This window comes from Sebastes umbrosus, chromosome 1 (assembly GCF_015220745.1).
Source record: "Sebastes umbrosus isolate fSebUmb1 chromosome 1, fSebUmb1.pri, whole genome shotgun sequence".
Classification (NCBI taxonomy): Eukaryota; Metazoa; Chordata; class Actinopteri; order Perciformes; family Sebastidae; genus Sebastes; species Sebastes umbrosus.
The window spans coordinates 21,863,672-21,871,808 of NC_051269.1; the positions used below are offsets into that span (position 1 = coordinate 21,863,672).

Sequence of the window (8,137 nt, forward strand, 5' to 3'; positions counted from 1 at the left end):
TGAAACTAGAAAACATAAGGAATCCATTGATTCCAATCATGTCATACTACTAATACTTGTCGTGAAGGAGGCAAAATAAAACACCAAACTTGGTATGACCATATCAAACAGGTCCCTTGACCTCTGACCTCAAGATATGTGAATGACAATGGGTTCTATGGGTACCCACGAGTCTACCCTTTACAGACATGCCCACTTTATGATAATCACATGCAGTTTGGGGCAAGTCATAGTCAAGTCAGCACACTGACACACTGACAGCTGTTGTTGCCTGTTGGGCTTGAGTTTACCATGTTATGATTTGAGCATATTTGTTATGCTAACTGTGAGGGTTTCTGGACAATATGTGTCATTGTTTTTTGTGTTTCATTTATTTCCAAAAATATATATATACATACATTTGCATAAAGCAAGCATATTTGTCTACTCCCATGTTGATAAGAGTATTAAATACTGGACAAATCTCCCTTTAAGGTACATTTTGAACTGATACAAATTATATTTTTTTAATTCATGCCAATAATTGACAGCCCTACTATCAATATAAAATGGTAACGGTGCATCTTTATAAATATTCAAGCATGGCATTTTGGTGACCAAAGAAAGGTGTAAACATGGTTTAATAAGTTACATACATCCAGATGGATAGAACAGTTTTGAGGATTTGAAAAAGAGAAAGGCACAAGCTGGGGCTAATTTATCATGTAGTAATTCCGTAGCTACCATACTAATTACTGTAATTAAAACAACTATAGTTCTTTAGAAATTTCTAGTCATTATAATCCCAAACTTGTGAGAATAGAGATCTGGACACATGCCCTTGACATCCACTGATATTGAAAGAAACCAGGCAGACAGAGACAAAGTCTCTCCCCTCAAATGTTGACAATAGTGTTATAAGGTCATCATGAATCACAAGTGAATGCAGCTGACTGGTGTGGATGACAGAAGAAAGACTGGTCGTTTTCAGCAGGACATCTAGCATTGCATACAGGACAAAAAAAAAACTAAGTATAATAAAATATCACATCCTCCACCAGTCACTCCTGCTGTGACAGTCTGACAGAATCTGTAAAACCAGAGAGGTACCTAACTGATGACTGAGCTGTTTATTTACTAACATTATGGTGATTGTAGAGCAGCATGATAAGGCAGCCCTGTTATCAGTTGTATGACAACACATAGCAGCATGGTCATCATCACACCCAGTGCAGCAGATGATAACTAATTAAACCTAATAAAAGCCATCAAAACCTCCACTGTCACCATGTCATGCAGTAATAATAACAACCCAGTATTGCTAACCTGTAACAACACATTACCCCCCAGTAGTCCATCTGAATCCATGGCACAGCCTCCTCCATTAATTATATTTACACAGAGCTGGCTTCAAGCTAATGAAACTTTTATAGACCAACCTTGATAACGACACCAGCCCAGCTTCCACTGTTAACCTGACCATAACGTTAGCCAGCGTTGCTGTTAGCTGGTAGCACCATGAATCACAAGTGAATGCAGCTGGTGTGGATGACAGAAGAAAAACTGGTCGTTTTCAGCAGGACATCTAGCATTGCATACAGGCACAAAACAAAACAATAAAATATCACATTCTCTGTAAAGCCACAGGTCACTCCTGCTGTGACAATCTGACAGAATCTGTAAACCAGAGAGAGGTACCTAACTGATGAATGAACTGTTTATTTACTAACATTATGGTCATTGTAGAGCAGCATGATAAGGCAGCCCTGTTATCAGTTGTATGACAACACATAGCAGCATGGTCATCATCACACCCAGTGCAGCGGAAGATACATAATTAAATCAATAAAAGCCATCAAAACCTCCACTGTCACCATGTCATGTAGTAATAATAACAATCCAGTACTGCTAACCTGTAACAATACATTACCCCCCATTAGTCCATCTGAAACCATGGCACAACCTCCTCCATTATAACAACAACAAAACATTATGTTCATTGTAAGAGCAGCATGATAAGGCAGCCCTGTTATCAGTTGTATGACAACACATAGCAGCATGGTCATCATCACACCCAGTGCAGCAGAAGGTAATTAAACCTAATAAAAAAAGCCATCAAACCTCCACTGTCACCATGTCATGCAGTAATAACAATCCAGTATTCAGTACTGCTAACCTGTAACAACACATTGCCCACCCAGTGCAGCAGAAGATACCTAATTAAACCTAATAAAAGCCATCAGACCTCCACTGTCACCATGTCATGCAGTAATAATAACAACCCAGTTGCTACTGCTAACCTGTAACAACACATCACCCCCCCAGTAGTCCATCTGAATCCATGGCACAACCTCCTCCATTAATTATATTTACACCAAGCTAGCTTCAAGCTAATGAAACTTTTAAAAGACTAACCTTGATTCTAGCATTGCATACAGGCACAAAAAAAACAATAAAATATCACATCCTCTGTAAAGCCACCAGTGACTCCTGCTGTGACAGTCTGACACTAAATCTGTAAAACCAGAGAGCGGTACCTAACTGATGAATGAGCTGTTTATTTACGAACATTATGGTCATTGTAGAGCAGCATGATAAGGCAGCCCTGTTATCAGTTGTATGACAACACATAGCAGCATGGTCATCATCACACCCAGTGCAGCAGAAGATACATAAATAAACATAATAAAAGCCATCAAACCTCCACTGTCACTATGTCATGCAGTTATAACAATCCAGTTGCTCCTGCTAAACTGTAACAATACATTACCCCCTATTAGTCCATCTGAATCCATGGCACAGTCTCCTCCATTAAAACAACAACAAAACAGTATGGTGATTGTAGAGCAGCATGATAAGGCAGCCCTGTTATCAGTTGTATGACAACACATAGCAACATGGTCATCATCACACCCAGTGCAGCAGAAGATACATAATTAAACCTAATAAAAAAGCCATCAAACCTCCACTGTCACCATGTCATGCAGTAATAACAATCCAGTATCCAGTACTGCTAACCTGTAACAACACATTGCCCACCCAGTGCAGCAGAAGATAACTAATTAAACCTAATAAAAGCCATCAAACCTCCACTGTCACCATGTCATGCAGTAATAACAATCCAGTTGCTCCTGCTAACCTGTAACAATACATTACCCCCTAGCAGTCCATCTGAATCCATGGCACAGCCTCCTCCATTAAAACAACAACAAAACAGTATGGTGATTGTAGAGCAGCATGATAAGGCAGCCCTGTTATCAGTTGTATGACAACACATAGCAGCATGTTCATAATCACACCCAGTGCAGCAGAAGACACATAATTAAACCTAATAAAAAAGCCATGAAACCTCCACTGTCACCATGTCATGTAGTAATAAGAATCCAGTATCCAGTACTGCTAACCTGTAACAACACATTACCCACCCAGTGCAGCAGAAGATAACTAATTAAACCAAATAAAAGCCATCAAACCTCCACTGTCACCATGTCATGCAGTAATAACAACAATCCAGTACTGCTAACCTGTAACAACACATTACCCCCCAGTAGTCCATTTGAATCCATGGCACAACCTCCTCCATTAATTATATTTACACCGAGCTAGCTTCAAGCTAATGAAACTTTTATAAAGACCAACCTTGATAACGACACCAGCCCAGCTTCCACTGTTAACCTCCAGTCATTATAAATATTTAAATCAATATCCTCCTCACAAATACTAACCATACACTTCCACGCAACACACACACTCACACACACTTTTTTTAATATATTTACTGTATTGTTGTTATGATATATATCTTGTCCTAATTGTTTTGTTATCACTATTATGTAGTCATATTATTTCTTTATATTAATCTTGTCTCTAGGTGGAGGCTTCAGATAAACCCAGTGTTTTTTTTGCCTCTTCCTGCACTTTATATTATTTATTTTTTGTTATGTTTTATAGTCTCAAATTGTGCAAAACAAATAAACAAAACAATAAAAAAAGCCCAAATATCCCAGTGATTTGCCCATCAGATTATTTCTTTATATTAATCTTGTCTCTAGGTGGAGGCTTCAGATAAACCCAGTGTTTTTTTTGCCTCTTCCTGCACTTTATATTATTCATTTATTTATTTTTTGTTATGTTGTATAGTCTTAAATTGTGCAAAACAAACAAATAAACAAATAAGCCTGACCATACCGTTATCCAGCTGTTACCTGGTAGTGTGTCTGTGTGTCTAGCTGCCACATATAACCCGGTAATAGCCTGTTTAGGTAGCATGTTAGTTAGCTGTTAGCTGTCACACCTGGCCAGCCTCTTGACCTTAGCCTTAGCTAGCTAGCTAAGTCAGCTTGACTCATCTTAAATCAGCTTATAGTATAAAGTAAAACTTCACACCGTGTCGTGTCATCTGGCTTCATACCGTCCTCTTCTTCTTCAACCACGCTGATGTGAAACACGGCCGTTAGTTCGACGCTAACAGCCGTTTAAAGTAGCCTCTAGCATGCTAACTGCTAAGCTAACTATGCTAACATGACGGTTTGACGTTACGCAGTCTCTCTCTCTCTCTCTCCGGTTAGAGGCGACCGAGCTGTCCACAATAACGGACTTTACCTTCAGGATCGCCCGGTGGACACTGAGCTAGCTGCTGACTCCGCGGAGGTCACACGGTGGTTGTGCTTCAGATGACCGGAGAGGTTTAATGGATGTCGGTTCCTCTGGGTATCCAAACTCATTAACGGCGGAAAACAGACATCCAGCAGGCTAACGTCATTACAGAGAAGAGAAGCTAACGCAGCCTGTTGGGTTCTTACAGTTCATCTGCATGACGGCGCTGCGGGGGCGACACCTACAGGCTGCTGCTGGTACTGCTGCTAGTGCTTCTACTGCTGCTTCTACTGCTGCTTCTACAGGCTGCTGCTGGTACTGCTGCTAGTGCTTCTACTGCTGCTTCTACTGCTGCTTCTACAGGCTGCTGCTGGTACTACTAGTGCTTCTACTGCTGCTGCTGGTACTACTAGTGGTTCTACTGCTGCTTCTACTGCTGCTGCTGGTACTACTAGTGGTTCTACTGCTGCTGCTGGTACCACTAGTGGTTCTACTGCTGCTTCTACTGCTGCTGCTGGTACCACTAGTGGTTCTACTGCTGGTCCTTCAGGCTGCTGCTTCTACTGGTTTCTACTGGGTTGTACTGCTGCTGCTTCTACTGTCCTCATCTACCTCCTCCTCCTTCTTCTTCTCCTCCTTCTTCTCCTCCTCCTCCTTCTTCTCCTCCTCCTCCTCTTCCTCCTTCTTCTCCTCCTCCTTCTTCTCCTCCTCCTCCTCCTTCTTCTCCTCCTCCTCCTTCTTCTCCTCCTCCTCTTTCTTCTTCTCCTCCTTCTTCTCCTCCTCCTCCTTCTTCTCCTCCTCCTCCTCCTCCTTCTTCTTCTCCTCCTCCTTCTTCTCCTCCTCCTCCTCCTTCTTCTCCTCCTCCTCCTCCTCCTTCTCCTCCTCCTCCTCCTCTTCCTCTTTCTCCCCCTCCTCCTTTTTCTCCTCCTCCCCCTCCTCCTTCTCTTTCTTCTCCTCCCCCTCCTCCTCCTACTCCTCTTTCTCCTCCTTCTCCTCCTCCTCCTTCTCCTCCTCCTCCTCCTCCTCCCTGTGGACACGTACCATCAGACTCCAACACAAACTACACGGAAGCACCAAAACCTCAAAGTTATATCTAGTGAAGCCCGTTTTGCAAAAAAGTGTTTGCAGCGGTCGGAGGACGTGGGGGAGACCGTAGTTTTGGTCTCCAGGGCCGGAGTCTCTGCTGTACTCTGCTCCTCTGCTCCTCTGCCTGCCTGCTTGCTTTCACTCACACACCGCGCTCTTTCTTGCTCCACCTCTAGACGTGCATGCGCGCACACTACACTGCAGAAGAGTTAGTTTAGCTCTGAGAATATCTAGTGAATGTACAGTGGACGTTTGTGCAGAAATAAATGCTGCAGCTCCTCCAGACCAACAGAGGTTTTCCGTGTCTTGTGAAGTGACGGGGCTCCGCAGCGAGTAACGTTATCGTCTCCGACCGGGTGCCGGTGTCTCCGTCTGGCACCCGGTCGGAGACGATAACGTTTCTCTTCCTGCTTCAGCCCCGGAGGAAGGCCAACACTAGGATCAGCATTGATTCATGGAGAGACCTTCGTCTGGTCAGCTAACATTACTGCCAAGCAGGTGAAATATAGAGTGTTATTGTGGTTTTAGCTGACGTGTGTCACCTCACTGTTTTGAGCGATGCTCGTTCATGTCTATGTAGAGCGAGCACAAGCGCGAGCCCGACACTGACTATCGTTGACTTAACAGCCACAGGTGTCGCTGTTAACAAGCATTTCTGAAAGTTACGAACAGTCCCTTTAAGCTATGTAAAGTGTCTTTGAGTTTCTTGAAAAGCGCTATATAAATAAAATGTATTATTATACTAATAATGTAGTAGTACTTTTAGTGATGTATAATAAATACAAGTATTTATTGTGATAAATTGTTCCTTCCACAGTGTTACATTACTGCTGCACAGTGTATCAATTAGAGTATTTAAAGTAATTAATTAGTAAATAATTACCCATTACCAACTAATGGCAATTACTATCCCTTTCATGTTATAAAAAGATTAGCACCAAAAAAACTTCTACTACTCAATTAGTGAATACTAGGACCACCCCTACAACTATTTTGGCATACTTCTTTATAATTCATAATTCTAAGCAATTACCATACCTGAAATAACCACAAAACGCACGTTGAAATTACTAACAGGAGTTGCCAAAGTCTGACATTTTTAAATAGGGGCTTTAAATCATTGATAGACAATTATTTTTAATCTCTTGACTTCTTTATATTTAAACACTATGACCATGAGGGTAGACTGGGGTAAAATGAAGGGTTTCATGAGCTGCACTAGGTTAGAACAATATGGCATGTTCTTTTTTTTTATTATTATATTTTTATTGACACTCTGCAACAAACATACATAACTTAATTTACAGATCCTGTATACATACACCACCCAACCATGTCTGTCTAAAGTCCTGTATTTTAAGATTTGCTATACACTTAAAAACAAACATTGAAAACAACAGTATGAACAGATAGGGAGTGATTTGTTCATTATCATACAATCATAGAATGGTAAAAAATAAAATCTGGCCTGTGGGTTGTTACATAGTTGACCCAGTTGTCCCAGCGTGACACAAATAATTCCAGTTTATGGTTAACATATGCTGTTATCCTCTACATTTTGTAAATGTCCATTGTGATGTCCATCCATGTATTCAGAGTTGGGCTCTCCTGTGATAACCACTTCCTCGTAAGAGCCTTTTTACCAGCTACCAGCAATATATTTAATAAATATGTGTCTCTTTTCAACCATTCATGAGGCATAAGTCCAAAAAATAAAGACTTGCACTCCATGGGAACCTGACATCTGAAAATATCTTGTAAGGCATCATGAATCTCTCTCCAATAATCTTGAATGACAGGACAATCCCAAAAAAACGTGGTAAATGATAGCATTCAGATTTTCACAATTTCTCCAGCAAGCTTGGGAACAATATGGCATTTCAATCAAAAAGTAGCCAACATATTTTGCATTTATTCATTTATATTGTTTTGGACTGCTCACAAGTATAGGTTTGTCATAGGTTGCCTTCAGTTGCCTTGGCTGACAAGGCAGTTACCAGGCAAATACAGTATACTGTAGTGGGGTAGGCCTACTGTGTAAAATAATTAATAGTCCCTACATATGGTGATAAAGTCAGAGTATGTAAGTATTTTAACTGCCGTGATCGTAAAGTAAGAACCTGTAAGTAGTATTAAATAGTAACGTAAGTAGCCTAATCGGTATATTTTGGCTCATTGGTTTTATGATTTCAAATAAATTCCCAGGCACAATAAACGCAACATCGTCCAACGTCAACGTCCAAATGAAGGCGTCTGATTGGCTGTTCATTTTACAGTGAAGACGAGTCAGCCAATCGGTGAAGCCGTTGTTGGTCGTCGTCAGCAACCAACGTACACAATGTAACAACCAGGAAGTGGCGTGTGACTGACAGACCAAAGCTGGAAGAGAAGCGCTTTTATATTAAAGCCTAAGTTATTTACGAACCTTTCTGTTTCCGTCTCGTCTTCATAAGGTTGTTGGTAACCGTGCTGCTAT

General features: G+C 41.2%; 1 protein-coding gene across 3 annotated transcripts in view; it reads right to left on the bottom strand.

Moving 5' to 3' along the window:
- Positions 1-4,942, bottom strand: part of ip6k1 (inositol hexakisphosphate kinase 1) — a 40,886-nt gene extending 35,944 nt beyond the window's left edge. For 2 of the 3 annotated variants that reach the window (XM_037753186.1, XM_037753026.1), the window contains exon 1: positions 4,582-4,942. The gene's annotated coding sequence lies outside the window, so the exon portion shown is untranslated. Of the gene's footprint in view, positions 1-4,365; positions 4,548-4,581 lie in introns of those variants that run through there. The other variant, XM_037753109.1, reaches the window with a different exon arrangement.
- Between the last annotated feature and the right edge of the window lie 3,195 nt (positions 4,943-8,137).